General features: G+C 38.8%; 1 protein-coding gene and 1 long non-coding RNA gene across 6 annotated transcripts in view; both read right to left on the bottom strand.

Annotated features, from left to right (window-relative positions):
* SLC10A7 (solute carrier family 10 member 7) overlaps positions 1-20,484 on the bottom strand; it is a 240,663-nt gene that overhangs the window by 107,025 nt on the left and 113,154 nt on the right. The window lies entirely within an intron of this gene.
* LOC146400927 (uncharacterized) lies at positions 8,959-15,284 on the bottom strand. Its single transcript, XR_014812849.1, has 2 exons — positions 14,657-15,284; positions 8,959-14,237 (listed from the first exon to the last, which is right to left on the bottom strand). It is a non-coding gene; the product is annotated as an uncharacterized LOC146400927 (long non-coding RNA).

Here is a 20,484-nt window from a genome sequence, read left to right as displayed (position 1 = left end):
GTTCCTGGGCCTGGGGTCAAACCCACACACAGCAGCGACCTGAGATGTTCTAGTGACAATGCTGGGTCCTTAACTTGCTGAGCCACAGAGGAACTCCCCCTTGGACTTTTTTTTAAAAGCCGCAACTGTAGCATATGAAAGTTCCCAGGCTAGGGACTGAATCAAACCTGCAGCGGCCAGCCTACACCCCAGCCACTGCCACGCAGGCTCCAAGACACATCTTCAACCTACGGCGCAGCTTGCAGCAACACCGGATGCATAACCCACTGAGTGAGGCCAGGGATGGCACTCGCATCTTCATAGATGCTATGTCGGGGTCTTAACCTGCTGAGCCACGACAGTAACCCCTGATTCTTATTTATAATTATTGCACCAGTAAACAGACACATATAAACTGATACCTTTCTATTACTGTATCATATGGGTTTTTTTCTACCTTTTCAACATTACTGACAACCTATTTAGGGAATAAAGTAATGACTATGCTCACAAAAACATGCAGTTAGCTAGCATATGGTTCATCTCAATTCTCAGAGTTTCAAAAACTTGATAATTTACAGTAAACGGACATAGATCTAAGCATTTATGAAACTCAAAACAGTTCGAGAATCCCTTAAGCAGTAAAGAAATGCTGGCCTTCATTTTGGAGAACTTTTCAATTTATGCCGAATCACTCATTTGTAATTGGAATTTTATCAGCAGAAACAGATCCAGGTTTTGTGGGATCTGAGGCCCATACAATCTGGGGGCTCTTCTTTTAAGAAAGGAATGCAAAATGAGTTCCAGGGCGAGGGGCCCTAAAGTTTAAGCTTCATTAGCTTCTGAGCAAATCTGTCTCTGGTTTTCAGCCATCAGTAATGAGCTTTTATTATGTATGATGACGTGATGTAAAACAGAGCAACAAGTATCTGAAACTTAAGTTGGGACGGAAACATATTTCTCTGAAATTTGATTAGAGGAGCTATGTGGACCTTTGTGAAAAGGCGCTCCTAAGGCACCCTCACCCAAACCTACTCCCACAGTACCAGGCAGAACATCAGGAGGAGGCTCAAGGTTAATCACTCATTTCCCCTTTCAATCTGTCTCAATTACTGTTAGGGGATGCTTCAATTAGTCATTCTCCTTCTCTCCAGGGATAGGGAGAGACTGCAGATAACTCATCCCAAATAGACTTCACAATTTGAATCCCTCCACCCAGCTCAAGAAAAATCTTCACTGGAGACAAGCAAGATTCTTTATCATCCACCCTGTACTCTGTCAATGCCACTCTTTCATCAGACAGAGAGAAGCCATACGTCTTCTGGGATGGTGGGCCTCCTTTCCCTTCCCCCAAAGGAGCGAGGGCTGTTTCTACCACACATTCAGCCCAAGACAGCTGTAGGCAATTGTTCTTAAAACTACCCTTGGATGGCCCTTTCCAGAAGCTAGCCCCTGAGACAGACAACCATATTATCAATCACCTAGACAGCATTTATATCTTTTTCTGTGCCTGCTCTTCACCTGTCATAAGAAGACGGCTTAGTCCTAGAGTCGAAAATCTGCAAAAGGAGATACTCAGTAGATCTTTAAGAATGCATGGTATCAAGAGTTTACAGAAGACTACATAGAAAATCATAGTTTCTAAACCAGAAAGAATAATGCCTCCTACCATTGGGGAAGGCATTTAATCTCTCCAAATCTATGGGACAAGAAAAAATTCGAATCTAACAAAAGGCTTTGTTACAAAAGTTGGTGTTTTTCCCTTGCCAAGAAAAAAAACCTAAGTTGTTGGGGTTCTGTTATCATGACATAGAGACGACACACATCGCGCAACCACAGCAAGTGTATAAAACGACACCTATGAATGGATAAAGATTTCTTGCTATGTTGGCATTTTGGTAATTGTTTATTTTCCTGCAGGGCTAAATTTGCTCAAGGACTGTGTAAAGTCTATTTCTGATGAGTCATTTCTTCCTTTTTTGCTATTACTGTGTACTGCTGTGTACATTATCACAGCATGTGTATCATGTTGCAATTGCTTTTTCTCATGACTGTTAAACCCACAGCATATAAACTCCAGGGCTTGAGGTACAGGGGGAGCACTGGGGCTGTTTTCATTTTTGTTCCTTTAGTGATCAGTAGGCTACTGATGCACAGTAGGCACTCAATGAGCAGGTCTACTGGCTAGGGGCTGAATCCAAGCTGTAACTGCCAGCCTATACACAGCCACAGCAACGCCAGATCCAAGCCACATCTGCAACCTACATCACAGCTCATGGCAACGCTGGATCCTTATCCCACTGAGCGAGGCCAAGGATTGAACCCACAACCTCATGGATACCAGTCAGGTTCGTTACTGCTGAGCCACAACAGGAACTCCCCAACATGACATTTCGAAAAACAAATAATGAAGCTACTTTATAAAAAGCTGGCACAAAAGATGTTCTTTATGGAACTGAGCAGTGCTAAGTATGGAGTGATTTTTAATACATAGTAACTTCTCTTTCCAGAAAAATCTTTCAAAACCTAGGGTTTAAAAATATTCCAAATGGGGAGTTCCCACCATGGCTCAGCAGTAGTGAACCCAACTAGTATCCATGAGGATGTGGGTTTCATCCCTGGCCTCACTCAGTAGGTTAAGGATCGGGCATTGCCACGAGCTGTGGTGTAGGTTGCAGACGTGGCTCAGATCCCGAGTTGCTATGGCTGTGATGTAGGCTGGCAGCTGGTGGCTGTGGCGTAGGCCGGCAGCTGTAGCTCTGATTCAGTTCCCAGCCTGGGAACCTCCATTTGCCATAGGTGTGGCCCTAAAAAGGAAAAGAAAAAAAAATTTTTTTAATTACATCATTTATTTCAAATTTCTTATAAGATTGACACCTTAAGTTCTGACTTTCCTTTTCATAACATTTGTAGTTTGGCACATGAGAAGAATCCAAAACTCAGTTGACTTAGGAAACTCTTCTCTATTATGAGCTCAGGATATCTCAAGACAGCATTGTATAGAGGGGATAGAAAGAGGAGGATTAAATCTAATCAATATCAGTGACACTTTCTTTGATATCTTCTAACCTCCTCTGGGTACCACCTCTTCTTTGCAGGGCTCCAACTTCTCTTTGCAAGCAGGCCTTGAAAACAATTCAATGTTCAATTTGTCTCATCTAGTTTGTATTCTGCTCTCTCAACCCACAGTTTGAGCATTTTTATTGTATCAGTGACCACTGTAGATTGTGCTTAACCATAATGATTCCAGAAGGAGGTGGAAGTAACTAGATGAGATTAGCTGGCTCAAGCTGATTCTAAGAGACTAAGTGGTTCTATAATAATATTTACATAACTGTTATTCTGACCTAGCTACTGCTCCAAGTGCTTTGCATATTAACAAAAAAAGTTTCTTTCAGCTTCCTTATAAGATAGGTTCCACTCTGGTCCCCTTTTCTGAGGTTCAGAAAGGCTAACAACTGACTATATCAGTATCACTGAGATTCAGTCTAAGTCTGGTTCCAAGGATCTGCTCTCTATGAATAATGATATGCCCAGTGATGACAACATTAAAGTAATAACAACAGCTAATTCCTAGGAACACTTGTTAGGCGCTAGGCATGCTCTAAGTACTTATTAGTATTTACTCACGTATTTAAGAATCAACACTTAGATTGCAAGTCAAAAAGACCAGAGTTCCAGTCCAAATCTTGGGGCTGATTGACTCCAAAATTTGGAGGACGTCACCTCAACCTCTCTGGCTCTCGTTTTCCACAAATATACGTTGAAGGAATGGTACCAGATGGTCTGAGGTCTAACGTCATATTTAGCCAGTCCACTCAGAATAGGACAGAAAAGGCCCTCAGGATGAGTGCAGGGCTACTAGAATGAAATTATACTCTTGCTTTCAAAAAAGTGGTATTGAGAGTTCCCATCGTAGCTCAGTGGAAACCAACCTGACTAGCACCCAAGAGGATGCAGGTTCAATCCCTGGCCTCGCTCAGTGGGTTAAGGATCCAGCATTGCCATGAGCTGTGGTGTAGGTCACAGACCCGGCTCAGATCCTGCATTGCTGTGGCTGTTGTGTAGGCCAGCGGCTATAGCTCTGATTCGACCCCTTACCTGGGAACCTCCATATGCTACAGGTGCGGCCCAAAAAGATAAAAAATAAACAATAAAATAAAATAAAAGCCTGGGCTCTGGACCCACCTGGCCTATAAAAAAAAAAAAAAAAGTCGTATATAAGTCAAACAATATCAATGAATTTATGTTGTTTAAGCCAACCAGTCTATGGTATTTTGTTAATGGCAGCCCAAGCACGCTAAGTAATTAAAAAAAAAAAACTCCTAGAAGCTATAAAGATGGCTAAATTTAATTGGATATTAAACAAAAACTTCATATGAAAAAACTACAGTAAAAAATAAATGGATAAAAAATATTTGCCATATATATATGTAACAGGCCTAGATTATTGATTATTATGTATGTGAATAGCTTATGAAATCAGTGTAAATGATTAATGATAAAATTTGTAAAAAGATATGAATATTTTTATATCTATGGTGCCTAGGATTGTTCCTTGAGAGAAACTGATGATAAACAGCTAATGATTGGAGTTCCCATCATGGCTAGGTGGAAAAGAACCTGACTAGCATCCACGAGGACACGGGTTCAATCCCTGGCCTCACTCAGTGGGTTAAGGATCCGGTGTTGCCATAAGCTGTGGTGTAGGTCACAGACACGGCTTGGATCCCGAGTTGCTGTGGTGTGGCTGTGGTGTAGGTCAGCAGCTACAGCTCCGATTGGACCGCTAGCCTGGGAACCTCCATATGCTGCAGTTGCAACCCTAAAAAGACAAAAAAAAAAAAGTTAATGATTGAATTAAATACATAAACTATGTAATTTTATTATTACTCTTTATTAGTTTTTTAAAGCACATAACATATATATATAGATATACACATATAGATATCTATATCTATATATATACACATAGTGATCCTGATAATAATAGGTTAATTTTACAGATTATAGAGTTTTATAGAAATAGAAAATCAGAAAAAGAAAAAGGCAGGTAAAAGCCAAAGAACATTTTAAAAACTACTCAACCTCTCTTATAATTAACAATTAATAAGAAATTCTAGGAGTTCCCGTGGTGGCGCAGTGGTTAACGAATCCGACTAGAAACCATGAGGTTGCGGGTTCGGTCCCTGCCCTTGCTCAGTGGGTTAATGATCCGGCGTTGCCGTGAGCTGTGGTGTAGGTTGCAGACGCGGCTTGGATCCTGCGTTGCTGTGGCTCTGGCGTAGGCCGGTGGCTACAGCTCCGATTAGACCCCTAGCCTGGGAACCTCCATATGCCGTGGGAGCGGCCCAAGAAATAGCAACAACAACAACAACAACAACAAAAAGGACAAAAAGACAAAAAAAAAAAAAAAAAGAAATTCTATAATAAATAATTGACAAATATACATCTAAACAAGATAATATTTTCTCTTAATGAATTTACAAGTCAGTAATACCAACACTTTGTAACAGTGTGGGGAAACCCTTTCGCACTGTTCAAAGGAGGGTAAGTTGTAGATCCTTTTAAGAGGGAAATTAGCAAAATTAAAAAAATAAACACTTTTTGGCCGAGCAATTCTACTTCTAGGAATTGTTACTAATATGCCCCCAAACCAACCAAGCAAACATCAGATACATGCACACTAATGCTCATGACAAGTTATTTGTAACAGTAGAAAACTAAAAACAACCTTATATGTTCACTCATGGGGAATTAGTTATATTTATTATGGTATACCTTGTCAATGGACTTGTAAACAGATGTTTAACAAAACAAAGGAAGACTTAATCAAGAAAAAGAAAAAAAAGCAAGACCCCTAGTTTTATATGATATATTACCATTAGTGTGAAGTTTTGAAAGTATACCCGTATTATCCTGGTATTGCTATAAATATTTTTCCAGCAGAAAACATGAGAAACTTAACAATGGATTTCCCTAAGAAGAAGCTAAGGAAATAAATTTTTATTAATTGTTTTATTTTGTATGTGTGCCTATAATATATACTTAAGAATATAATTCTTGGGGGAGTTCCCATTGTGGCTCAGTGGAAACAAATCTGAGTAGCATCCATAAGGACGCAGGTTTGATCCCTGGCCTTGCTCGGTGGGTTAAGGATTCGGTGTTGCTGTGAGCTGTGGCTATGGTGTAGGCTGGCAGCTGCAGGTCTGATTCAACCACTAGCCTGGGAACCTACATATGCCACCTGTGATGCCCTAAAAAGACCCCCCCACCAAAAAAAATAGAATGTAAGTCTTACAAACAGAGAATTTATATAAGAAGTCTTTATTTTTTTTTCTTTTTTGTCTTTTTGCCATTTCTTGGGCCACTCCCGTGGCATATGGAGGTTCCCAGGCTAGGGGTAGAATCAGAGCTGTAGCTGCCAGCCTTCACCAGCGCCACAGCAATGCGGGATCCAAGCCGTGTCTGTAACCTACACCACAGCTCACAGCAACGCCGGATCTTTAACCCACTGAGCAAGGGCAGGGATCGAACCCGCAACCTCATGGTTCCTAGTCGGATTCGTTAACCACTGTGGCACAACGGGAACTCTTAAGAAGTCTTTAAATTATGGGTCTATCTTTAATAATTTCTAAGTCTCAACTACCCTTCCTGAAAAGACACCCTCAAGCGTGTTCCACCATCAGGATGGCCGACAACTCAATTAAGCTAGAATTTCTTCCCTTTCTCAGCAATTTCTCTTTTATAAACAACAGCTTGAGTCTTTCCTGAGCGCTCTATCCTCCTATTGGGTCCCATCGTGTGGCCTCCCTTCCATTTGCCTGCCCATCTTCTAGTTCAGGAACACATTATCTTTGACTAGGCAATAGCAGTAGATTAGGTGCATTCCTGAGTTCTTCTACGTGGCAGGTACCTCATAGGTTCTGCCCTTTAATCTCTACAGCAATCATAGAAGGTTGGTCTCAACATCCCTTTTTTCCAGATATATACCATATGACCACACTTGAAAACAAGTGTAACCAGGTGGGTGAAAAGTAATAACCCACTGCTTTGAATGAAATTTCTCTAAGAATTCCTGAGAGAATAAACATATTTTCATTTATCTATTGGCTACTATGATCTCCTGTGGCATTTTCTGTCATGTTTTGCCCATTTTTTAAAAACTAGGTAAATTGTTCTTTGTTTATTGATTATAGGCACTTTTTATGTATCTCTATTTTTTCCCTCAACTTTAAAAAATTTCCAACCTTCAGAAAAGTTGCCAAGAATAGTATAATGAATATACATATACCGTCCACTTTTATTCACCAACTCCCATCTGTTAACACTAGGCCACCTCTCTCTCAAACCCCGCACCCCTCAGACCTCTCTGTTATTTGCAGACTCTGAGTATTCTGTGCCTATTTTTTTGTTCTTGTTGTTATATATATATATATATAGTGATTTTTTTGTTCTTGTTGTTATATATATATATATATAGTGATTTTTTTTTTCCATTATAGCTGGTTTACAGTTTTCTGTCAATTTTCTACTGTACAGCATGGTGACCTAGTTACACATACATGCATACATTCTTTTTTCTCACATTATCATACTCCATCGTAAGTGACCAGACATAGTTCCCAGTGCTACACAGCAGGATTCTGTGCCTATTAATACTTTTTGCTACCCTGGCCCTTCACAGATCCTTTCTCAAGCAGGACGAATTCTCACCACGTCCCGTATCATGCATTTACTCTTTCCTTTCCTATCCATCCTTCAAGGCCCAACTCAAATGTCCTGTAATCCGTGAAGCCTTCCCTTCTCAATTTTCCTTCAGTTGTTTATACCTCTTTTAGGCCCCTTTTTTGCTTTCCTTTTGGATACCACGATTATTTACACACATGTCTTATATCCCCAAATTGTCCACGAGCACAGGAGGACAAGAAGGGTGTCCAATAGCAACTTGTATTTTCACAGAGCTTAGCAGCTCCTTGCAGACAGGAAATGCTCCATAAACATCTGCAAAGTCAACCAGTAAAATCACTGAATAAATGCTTGTGAGAGAATCAGAGGGAGATTCTGACGCTGCCAGCAACTCTTTTTGCTTTTCTACAAATCACTTAACTTTAGCAGTGATAATGTTGATGATAAAATCATAGATCTGTCTTTTCCAAGAGTAGGCACTTCACATATACTGTGTCATTTAGTCCTCACAACAGCTTTATAGGTACACATTATTACCACATTACAAGAGGAAACAAAGGTGTAGAGAAGAAAGATTAAGTAACATGTCCAAGGTCACAAAAGATTAGGTGTTAGCTTATGATTTTTGCCTTTTTTTTAAATTTACCATACATATGGTATATTTATCTTTATTACAGCAATTGAAATATCACAGCAATAAAAATGAATGAACTACAACTACATTCAAAGACACTCTTGATTCTCACTGATATAATGTAAAAAAAAAGAAACCCACAAAAGATTATGATTCCACGTATATAAAATTCAGCCAGCAAAATTGATCTTTGCTGTTAAAAGTCAGAATGATGTTTATTTTGTGGGTCATTTCTTTTTTTTTTTTGTCTTTTTTTTTATTACTCAGTGAATTTATTACATTTGTAGTTGTACAATGATCATCACAATCCAATTTTATAGGTTTTTATGATTTTTGTCTTATTCGTATTGTTTTTATTGCTTGCCTGACCTGTTGTATGTGCTCAATAAATGTTTTAAAGATGACTTGTTTAAAATTGGGTGTTTCTTTGTGCCTGCTTGGAGTTTTTATGAGTTCAATGGCTAATTCTACTTAGCCAAATCCCCCCCAAAAGATAATTAAAGAAAAGCGGCTACTTTCTGTTAAACACAGAAAGCAACATAATGATCTATGGAACTCTATAATAGATTGTTTCGGCTTTCAACATATTGATTTATCATGAACAACAGCAATACTTAGAGAGGTACATGCTTGACACATACGCAGAGTTAAGGGGCTTTTTCTTTGGAGGATTCTTATGATGAGCTGGGTAATTTTAGCTCTTCTTTTATAAGAGGCAGTTTCACCAAAATCCCTCAGAGAGGAACCTATGACTGCTCTATTAAACTGTTCATATTACCTCAGAAAATGCTCAGGCCAAGAGTTCCGAGTCAGGGCCCTCTGTTACTAAACTGGAGACCTGACACCTATTTTTCACATGTCCAAGGTCAGTGGGCCAAGTACAACCTTTCTGGCTGGACCAGAGCTGCGGGAACCTCTAAGAGCTGGGCTAAAGTTTCAGTTCTCTTAAATTCTGATGCCAAAGTAACTGACAGGCTTTGCTCTTCAAATGAAAAAAGAAAAAAAAGTTAGTGCATAGAACAATATATATCAGGTTTTGTTTCCTTGAACTCTATAGGCGTTCTTCCAAATGACAGCGCTGTTTTAGTTTTGAATATATACTCCTAATGAGCTCTATCAACTCTTTTAAAAGCTGTAAGTAGCACCAAGTCAAGTAGTAGACCAGCACCTCCAGAGAGAACTTCAGTCTCCTCAGTCTAGTCTCAACATTTTTATGGCCAAGGTCAGGGGATCAGCTTCTAATAGAGTCAGGGGGGCGGGGAGGAGTGATGGCTGTTGCACAGGTATAAACTCCAGATTTGGAATTGGGAGGCCTGGTGGTGGGATGGCCTCCTGTCTCTGAGTCCCTGGGCACATCCACTCAGCCTCTATCAGTCTCAGAGTCCTCAGCAAAAATGCAGATGTCCTTTCTCCCTGGGCAGCTGTTGCGGTTTGTGATTCTGGATGTATGAGTACCTAGCAGAGTTACCTGGCTTAATAAACGCTCAATCAATGGTAGTTAAATGCAACCCCTGGGGAACCAAAACATATTTTTTAGGGATTATGGTAATGAAAAAGTATAATAATATATGGCATTGCTAAAGTGTATGTGTTTGAATTTTAATCTTTTAGTAAAATTTGTCGAAGACATCCTAGAGTCCGCTATTTGAAGGATGACTTACACTCATGTTTTATACCTTACCCAGAGCAACTAATCAATGTGTGTGTCCACTGAATGAGTAAATGAGTATAGAAGTGAAAAATGAGATTTTTGTTTATAAACATACCCATTCACAAGAAACTATATTACCATTGACAAAAGGCAATTGTAATGTTTCATGGTTTCGATTACTGATAATATTGCTAAAGCTAGTACTTATTAAGGGCTTAAAGTATGCTAGCTTTGGGGAGTTAAAGATATATAATATGTAAAAGACAGTTATTTAAATCAGAATCCTAGAACTGGGAAGGTTTGGAGTAGGAAGAGACAAGAAAACATACGGCTTAGAGTTTCCACCATGGAGCAGTGGGTTAAAGAATCCAGTGTTGCTGTGGCTTGGATTCAATCCATGGACCAGGGCCTATAATATGCGGCAGCTATGAGTATAAAATGAAAACAAACAAACAAAAACAAACCCAAAACCAAAACGGCCTTTTTTTCCTTCCAACTTTATTAGTTATATAAAATAAGTTATTTAAATTTACTGAGTTTAAACCTGACTGCATTGCAAATATTTTTGCTTTTAATTCTAATTTCAGATTTAGCAGACATTAAGCAAAAAATCTAAAATGCAAAAAATAGAAATAATGGAAATTGTTGTATAGATAGAAAATATAAAAGGAGGAAGGGCTTTAAGGAGAAACTAATGCTCAGAGCAACCTGAAAGGGAGATAGAAAAACACAAACAAAGCTTGATCTATTGTCATTAAGGAGAGAGACAGAGACTGAAGTTAGAAAGAATAATAACATCCTGCTAGTTAAATGTTGACGTGTTACATAATTGAAATTTTTAACTATGTAGAAAAGATGTCATGTTGACTTGTAAAGAAAACTTCTGCTTTGCTCAAAAAAAGACATGTAAACCATATATATTCACGCCCTTAATACAATAATTAGTAGTAATCTTGATTTTTTATCTTTATTGCAATTCTCATAAAGATTTTAATATGAAGTATGCCAGAGCTTTTAAATATTGCCCCCTCCCCCAAATTTGAACACTGCAAATGTGTAAAGAGGAAAACAATGTCAGGTATCCATTTGTGACTGTGCAAATCAATGTCTCTAAAAAGAGCAGTCTGGACTATGGGTTATTCTTGTTATCCAAAAGAAAAACAGCCTGTGTGACCATTACCAAGGCAAAAAAGCGCAAAGCAAAAACACTGCTAAAAGCAAACAGAATTCCTGAGCTCTTTGACCTAATTTGAGTTGAGAAATAAAGTGCATTCAGCCTCTCAGTTCAGAGCCTCCTCCCATCTTTGGGGCCATGGAGCTGGATTTCATTGAGTACTGGTCAGTTGTTAGGAGCTGAGCTACACAAAAGGCAGATGAAGTCCTTCCTCCTGAAAGTCAATGCATCTTCTCTTAGGTCCCCAAACATCCCTAACTCTCATCCGTAATTGTCATTAAAAGCTCTCATTATGTGAGTAAGCATAATTAGAGCATCTTGCCCTCACAGGTGTACTGCACGGAGAAGGCTGGGGAGGTTCATAAATTAGTGCCAATTCACTCTGCCTCTATCTACTGTGCAATCTGCTGTGAGAGAGAAAAATCGTATGTCCTATACATTAAGGCGAAAGCCCACTGGCCCTTACAAAATTAGCCTAAACGCTAACTGTGGTTATTTGAGGAACTCCCTATTTCATTAGGTGTCTCAGAAATGAAAGAGATAAAATTTGGTGCCATCAACAACGTGGAACCTATCTGCTGAATCCCGCAGATTCCAAGAAATTAATAATTCAAAACCTTGTGGGAATTTTGTCATGGTGGAGACACGACTTCTCTGCAAACAGAGCTCAGAGGATGCTCAGTACACTTCAGCCCTGCACATGCACACAACTACTATGAGCATTGCGACATAGAACACAGGATTGATTCTCCTGGGTCCCTGCAATTTCGGAGCATGTGGAATCCATATGATAAAGTCATTGTGCACAGGACCATACATGCCCAGTCTCTTAGGAAGAGTAATCATGGTACAGCTTTATATCCTACAGAGTAAAGGCATTCTCTCCCTCATCTCTTAAACACATATGCCATAACCCAAAGAACCCTGAAATTGAATGGTCAGAGGCAGAAAACAGGAGAGGAAAACAAATTGGGCTCTCTCCCAAATGAGTGTGTGTGTGTGCACACACACACATACATACTTGTATATAATTTATATGTGTGTGTGTATATATATATATATATATACACCTACATATTTATATATACACATATACATTTGTATGTATATACACACATACATAATATGTTTTTACATACTTGTATATATGTGCATATACTCATACATATATATAGTCACATAACTATGATCCCCAGATTTACTAAAAAACCTAGAACCTGACAATGTCATTTGTATTGTTTTCCTAGGTACCAACACCCAAGCAGATGACACTAGCAAAAAAACTAATATTTCCCCCGACAGGTCCATTTAGAGATGAGCCAGACCCTCAACTCTTGATGGAAGATTTTGAACCACTGTCAATACTAAAGCCAGAACAATCTTTCCAAAACTCAAATCCAATCATGCCATTTCCCTGTGGAAATTCTTCCTTTTGCCCTTAGAATAAAGCCCTAAATCCTCCTTATGAGACCCTGTGTGATCAAACTACCCCCGTGCACCTCAGCTTCAGCTCAAGTCACTCTTCACTTCCTTGGGCAATCCTGTCTCAGGGCCTTTGAATATGATGGTCTTTCTCATAAAACATTCTCCGCTGTGCAAATTCTTACCATTGTTCAGATCTCAGTTTAGAAGTCAATTGCTCAGAGACGCCTTCCCTGACCCTCCCTTTCCCCCTCAAAAATTAATAGGTAATAAATTACTAAATGTTCCTATACGTTAGGCACTGGGCCTCAATTTTTGTAACAGCCTGGGGAAGTTATTAGCATTATTATCTTTTCTGTTTACAGATGTGAAAATGAGTTCCAGAAGGATCAAGAAATATATGCAACTTGCATATCCATCATGTAGCATGTAAATGGTGGAAGAGGAAGTTCCCTTGTGGCACAGCAGGTTAAGGATCTGGCATTGTCACTTCGGCAGCTCAGGTCATTACTATGGCATGGGTTCAAACTTCCACATTTCATGGGTACAGCCGGAAAAAAAAAAATAGTGGAAGAGGAACTCAATCACTGAGATGGTCCCTCTGATGTATTCTCCCTTCACACCCCATACTCTTTGGTTAACACTTAGCACATAATCAGTGCTTAATGTTTGCTTTCCACACTAGAAAATAATCTCCATAAAGGCAGAAGGGGAGTCTATTTGTTCACTAAGATACCGTACTGGTACCAGGAACACAGAGGTAAACAAATGATTCTTGTTGAATGAACAAGCTGACACAATGAGTTGTTTCTAACACAAAGAAAAGAAAGGCTAACTTAAAATACTCATGATAAGTTACTACCTATGCAATTCAAGCACTGAATTTGGAACAATGAAATAGGTATAACTTATGATTAAGTACTATATGAAGTCAAGTCGAGTCCATAGTAAATATAATCTGAATAGGAAATGTATGAACCATGTTGTTAGGGAAAGGCAAGGCAGTGTGCACATCTAACTCCATACTGAAACCTACCAGTAAGAGCAATTACTCAGAGCATTTTTTAAAAATTCAGTTCTCTACAGTTTTCAGAGAAAGCCTGGGAGCTCCCAATTTCAACTTCAAAGTGTAATTCACACAGCCACTGTAGAAAACAGGCTGGAGGTTTCTCAAAGAACTAAAAAGAAAACTACCATATAACCCAGAAATTCCACTCTTGGGCATATATTTGAGAAAAACAGAACACTAGTTTGAAAAGATACATGCAATTTAATGTTCACAGCCACATTATTTATAACTACCAAGGTATGGAAACAACCTAAGTGTCCATCAACAGAGAACTAGATAAGGAAGATGTGGTATAAACACACACACACACACACACACACACACACACACACACTGAAGTACTATTCAGCCATAAAAAAGAATAAAATTTTGTCATTTGACCATCGACTTGGACAGCATTATGCTAAGTGAAATAAGTCAGACAGAGAAAGACAAATACTGTATGATATCACTTACATGTGGGATCTAAAGCATACAAACTAGTGAATATAACAAAAAAGAAATATACTCGGAGTTCCCGTCGTGGCGCAGTGGTTAACGAATCCGACTAGGAACCATGAGGTTGAGGGTTCGGTCCCTGCCCTTGCTCAGTGGGTTAACGATCCGGCGTTGCCGTGAGCTGTGGTGTAGATTGCAGACGCAGCTCGGATCCCGAGTTGCTGTGCCTCTGGCGTAGGCCGGTGGCTACAGCTCCGATTCAACCCTTAGCCTGGGAACCTCCATATGCCGCGGGAGCGGCCCAAGAAATATCAACAACAACAACAACAACAACAAAAGACAAAAAAAAAAAAAAAAAGAAATATACTCACAGATATAGAGAACAAAGTAGTGGTTACCGGTAGGAAGACAGAAGTAGGGAAAGGAATATAGAAGTACGAAAGTAAGAGGTACAAGGTATTAGGTATAAAATAAATTACAAGGGAAGTTCTGCTGTGGCACAGTAGGTTAAGAATCCGACTGCGATAGCTCGGGTTGTGGCAAAGGTGCAGGTTCGATCCCTGGCTTGGTGCAGTGGGTTAAAGGATCTGGAGTTGCCACAGCTGTGGCATAGGTTGCAGCTGCAGCTCAGATTTAATCCCTGGCCCAGGAACTCCCATATGCCATAGGTGCAGCCATAGAAAAAATAAAATTAGCTACAAGGATATACTGTACAACACGGGGAATATAGCCAATATTTTATAATAACTATAGATGGAGTATAACCTTTACAAATTGTGGATCACTATGTGTATACACTTGTAACTTACATAATAGTGTATAGCAAGTCTACTTCAATAAAAGTAAATAAATAAATAGAACAACATGGAAAAATTGTGTATAATTATGGTAAAATCATTTCAAAGAACCATAGAAGCTCTACCTCAACAAATACAGCAAATCCTTGCATGTAAGTCAGTAATACTCGGAGTTCCTGTCGTAACTCAGCGGTTAATGAATCTGACTAGCATCCATGAGGATGCAGGTTTGATCTCTGGCCTTGCTCAGTGGGTTAAGGATCTGGCGTTGCTGTGAGCTGTGGTGTAGGCTGCAGATGCGGTTCAGATTCCACGTTGCTGTGGCTGCGGCACAGGCCAGCAGCTACAGCTGTGATTCGACCCATAGCTTGGGAACCTCCATGTGCCACGGGTGTGGCCCTAAAAAGCAAAAAAAAAAAAAAAAAAAAAAAGTCAGTAATCCTCATGTCAAGAAATCTTTTCAGAATGACTGCAAGTTATCTTGAACTTAATATGTTAGGCCAATACCACTGACTCTGGGGACTAGTCAAGATCAGTCCTAGATTTCAAATTCTCATAATCCACACTTATAACATGAATTGAAAACCTGGCTTAAGGATTTATTTCAACAGCTTACCTCATTAAGTCTTTTATCTACCAGTGCTACAACTGAAAAACAAAATAAATAGGTCTTGCTTCACCTTCATCCTTTCTACCTTTCTTTAACTAAGTGGCTAATGGCCAAAGGTATGTAGCAGCTTGCCATGAAAACATTCAAGGAGTAAAAATATTATACCTTAAGTCACAAATTACTATACTAGATCAGCATTTATATAAAGACACAAAGATAAAAGTCTGCCGCTATATCTTCAGCAATGTACCTACTTAGAGAACCTGCAGAGGCCACCAAGTATACACACAATAAAAAGGAACCACATGAGCAAATGAAAATAGGCAGGACCTGGGAAAGATGCAAAGACATCTTCTTTCTAAATCCTTTTTATGTCCACGTATCCGTGGGAGTCCATTCACGCGAGTACAAAATGAATAATCCATGTTTTTCAAAACACATGTCTTATTAGACATATGTGAACTTTGTTCAGCTATCAGAATTGTCAAAAGGGAATACTATTCTCTGATGAACAGTCTACTTCTTCCATGAAGCCTTCCCTGAATATTTCTATCCTCCTCTCTAAATTTCTGAGACCTCACTCCTCCTTACCATGCTTCCCTGTCAAAGCACCCAGTTTCTATAGCTTGCTTTCATGTATATATATGTACATGCCTCCTCTTTTAAAGCAGAAGCTCATTTGGGATAGGTTTTTGACATCTGACTAAATTCTGCTCCACTTTCCTCAAGTACTTGTCATAATGGATGCACATAACTGATTGATAGAACAATTACGTCACAGGTAAATGAACATGGCTGTCTGTGCCTGCAGCAGTCAGGTGCTAATAATAATATATTTGCTCCCAACATATGACATGATGCTATAACTTGCTCAAATGTTTTTAACTTAAGTGAAAAGCCAAAACAAGTGTGTGTATCTGTAGATAGACATATTAGAGAGACAGACAGATAGACAAGACAGGTAGGATGGATGGATGGATGGATAGATGGATAGATAGATCGATTGATAGCATGGTATGACTATCTTGCTAGAGGAGTGTTTCTACCTTGGTTATTCAATATTTCAATGTATTTTCCGTCCCCAGAGGTCCCTCTACCTGTACTTGTAGATAACCATTCTGTCATTTGTTTTTCTTTGCTCAATTTGGACTTTATAGAACCTAATATTCATGAAAATAAATAAGATATCCTCATAAAAGTAAGCCAAGTTGGCTTTGAATTCAAGACACTGATCATTTTTCTCTTTACATCAAGGATTAGTGTCATTATAGGTGAATTTACAGATTTTCCCCTCCATACCCTCTCACTTAAAAAAAGATATTTTTTACATATTGTTTTCCACCATGTTCTATCCCCAGAGATTGGATATAGTTCCTCCTCATTGCTTATCATTCTAAATGTAATAGTTTGCACCTACTAACCCCAAACTCCCAGTCCATCCCACTTCCTCCTCCCCACCCACCCCTGGCAACCACAAGTCTGTTCTCTGTTTGTGTTTCTGTAAAAGAAAAAGATTTTGTACTGAGAGAAAAAAAAAGGTCTCTTTACATAAGTCAGTGACCTTCGATTTAATATTTATTTTGGCAATTATTTTTTCTTCTCTCTATTTCAGATCCAACAGGTTGCTTAATCATGTCTATCTAAAGAGAACTGATAAAATAACTAGACTCTGGTATCACTTGAAATTTTATTTCCCAGCTTAAGTACCCTGCTTTGTCCAATTCTTTGGCCGCAAAAAGGGCCATTATGTTAAGTATTCAATAAAGACATAACTAATGACTCTGAAGTAACCCAAAGGGCTTAGAGTATTGAAAGACACACAGACAATGGTATAAAAGTCTATTTCAATGGAGGGAGCACATTTGAATAAAAGTTTTCCCTCTAGTGATGGACATTTTACCAAACACTTTAAATAAATAAAATACATTATTTCATGCATTACGGTATGAAAGTCAAAAGCTCATGAAAGTAGAAAAGGTTGATAGTTTTAGATTACATTACTCTAAATAAAGAAGAAATTGTTGCTGACATCACCTTAAATATACTGCATATTGACATGTTTTTGAAGGAATTATAGTTGTGTGGCACAAGTCAAAATCAAATTTAGTTCAATCAGCTGCAGCATATTTTTTAAAAATAAAAATGTATTAGGATACAAATATATAAAAAGGCCTTTATCAACCTTGCTTTTTATGTACCAAATTTTTAAATCTGTATTGATTTGCAAGCAAAAAAATATACACTTGTGAAATTATGAGATTATGCATATATTCATAAAAGAGTAATTTCACACACACAAATTTCTGTCTACTACCTCCTCCAAAGTTCACTGAAAAAAAAGCAGGGAGGGATCTGCTCCTTCAGAATTCAGAACTAAATGTTCAAACTCATAAAAAGAAAAGTCACTGAGATTTTCACATAAATAGCAAAGGGAAAAGAGAAAAAGAAACAAGAGAATTAAGTCAAGCTATGTAAACTGAATTCAGACTTTAGGGTTCTACAGGGCATTAATCTAATATATGCCAAATTAGATTTTCAAATTCCATAGTATTTGATTTCTTTCCCAAAACTGGTTTACCCTTAATCCCAGAAGTTTTTCTTTCAAAGATAAACTACAATTCTAAGTGAGATTTCTATTCAACTAGGAGCTCAATTGGTTTTTTTTAAGTATTTATGAATCATATTTATGAGTTTACCATCCCTAAACATTATTTTTGACTTTAATAAAGTTAAGACAGATGTAAGAACTAAAAGCTGGTTTAATGTGGATTAAATAACACTCATTTAAAAACAGGGCCACCTGTATACTATTTGTCAGCTAAAATAGTGTCAGAAAAGTTTTCAGACATCTGGGAATTTCTTTCAACTTAATAGCTACGAGCAACAACAAATTCATCCAGGAACTTCAGGACAAGATAGAGCTGCTTTCAAAACACATCCCCACCCCCAAATAAATATATTGATCACAGGTAATTTTTCTGCTTTTGCTGTGGGACTATGTCCTTTAGCTTGAAAAAAATAAAAAATAAGAAAATAAACCCATGACTCTGTTCTAGTCTGCACCAGGAAGAATCTGCACAGCAGCCTAGGATTTTTAGCAGCTGGATAGCTTGAACTTTCCTTTGCGCTGTTTATTAACAGGGCTTTTCATTAATATCACTCCTGAACATCAAGCCACAATGTAAGATCATCCAACAGAAGCCCTTCTGTTTGGCCTGTCCTCTCTTGCTGTCAGTGTTGAAACATAAATCTGTGTTCAAGAGCAAATACAAGGCTGCGGCAGGATACCCAAGTATGTAGACAGTGTATGGTGAGCAGATCTGGGGTAGCATCAAAACAGAAGAGCCAGGAGTTCCCATTGTGGCTCAGCGGAAACGAATCCGACTAGGAACCATGTTGTTGCAGGTTCACTCCCTGGCCTTGCTCAGTGGGTTAAGGATCCCGCGTTGCCCTGAGCTATGGTATAAGTCACAGACTCGGCTCAGATCCTGCATTGCTGTGTCTGTGGCATAGGCCAGCGGCTGTAGCTCCAATTAGACCCCTAGCCTGGGAACTTCTACATGCCTCTAGTGCCGCCCTTAAAACAACAACAACAACAACAACAACAAAAAAACAAAAAACAGGAAAGCCAAAGAAATACCTCTAAGAATTCTCTGGAGTATGACTTAACAACACAAAACAAGAGTGGAAACGAAAGCTGGAAGGAAAAACTGGATGAAGCAATAACAAAAGGAGTTGTTCACTTTGGGCAGGTGCTCTGGGGACCAGAGTTTAAGCGGGAGGATTGTAAAGCACGGTTAGCTCTTCAGGCAGTGCAGATGTATACAATGGCACAGGTGTTCAAAGCGTTATCAATAGAGCCTTGGTATTTTCTGCAACATCATGTAATCAGAACACCTTGAGATCTCTGAAAACGTGTGGAAATGTGTATGCATGAGCAAATGCCTGTGAATGAGTAGAATTCTCCTGCTGGAGAATTAAAAAAAGAAAGATTAAAAAAAGAAAGATTCTCTACTGAAAAAAGAAGATAAATCTCTTTATGTAAGTCGGTGCCCTAAAATTTCATATTTATTGGGCAATGACATATCAATTATGATATAAGAATGAGTTATGTGAAAAATGGTAATAGTTATATACACTTATACACACACAATGTGTGGCATCCATACACAGCTTCAATATTTGGTTATCTTTCTGGTTTAAGTATAGTAAGAGAAGAAAAATATTCAAAAAGATTCTTCATCACAAAAAAGAAGTCAAAGAAGACAAATGAAGATCAAGAAAATCAGTAATTCCAAAGGAGAATCTATATGAGATTACACTGTGGTAACAGTGGAACATTTGTTTTAAGAAAAGTAGACAAGCCTTAGACCAGTGATCAGGAAGTCCTTTAATTTGATGTAATAAGAAACAGCTTTAGGGACCACTGCATGCTGGAATTACTCTCCTTCAGAAACAAATTTCTGGGTAATGACAGAAGACAACAAAGATGAAATGTGGCCTTTGCAAGGCAGTTTAGGGATGGAAACAAAGACAGGTCCATCCTAAAGGAGGAGAAAAGAAGGGAGAGAAAAAAACAGCCAAGGTGGGAAAAGTGAAACTTTGCCTGTGAATATGTGTGGCTAACAGGTTAAGACTTGCAAATCCCAGGTTTTTGGTTCTACCCTGAGCTCTGAAAAGTGGTTCATTTATTCTACGGCTACTTAGCCCAGTCTAGTTGCCCAGCACCAGTAAACAGCAGGAAAACTGGAATGAAAAAGACAGACAAAGACTCCTCTCTCTGAGCTTATACCTCTTTGGTTCCCAAGTTTACTCAGTGGTCTCAGTTCCAGCTAGCTGACTCAAATTTGCCCAAACTCACTTTATGTAGATGCATGAATACTCAGCACCTAAATATGTGTGGTGTAGGTAGGTAAGTAGGAACGTTTTTGAACGTACAACTTAGGCATCGATGATTGTCTTTCTGACATAAATTCCTGGAACTGGAACAGACCCACCAAGAGCAGGCTGAACAACGCAGA

The sequence above is a fragment of the Sus scrofa genome, chromosome 8, assembly GCF_054392235.1.
Source record: "Sus scrofa isolate SSC_HxYL_T2T_F1_AM1 chromosome 8, Sscrofa_HxYL_maternal_Yorkshire_Landrace_v2.0, whole genome shotgun sequence".
In the NCBI taxonomy this organism is placed as follows: Eukaryota; Metazoa; Chordata; class Mammalia; order Artiodactyla; family Suidae; genus Sus; species Sus scrofa.
Note: the sequence above shows the minus strand (reverse complement) of the source record. Positions and strands in the feature narration are given on the sequence as shown.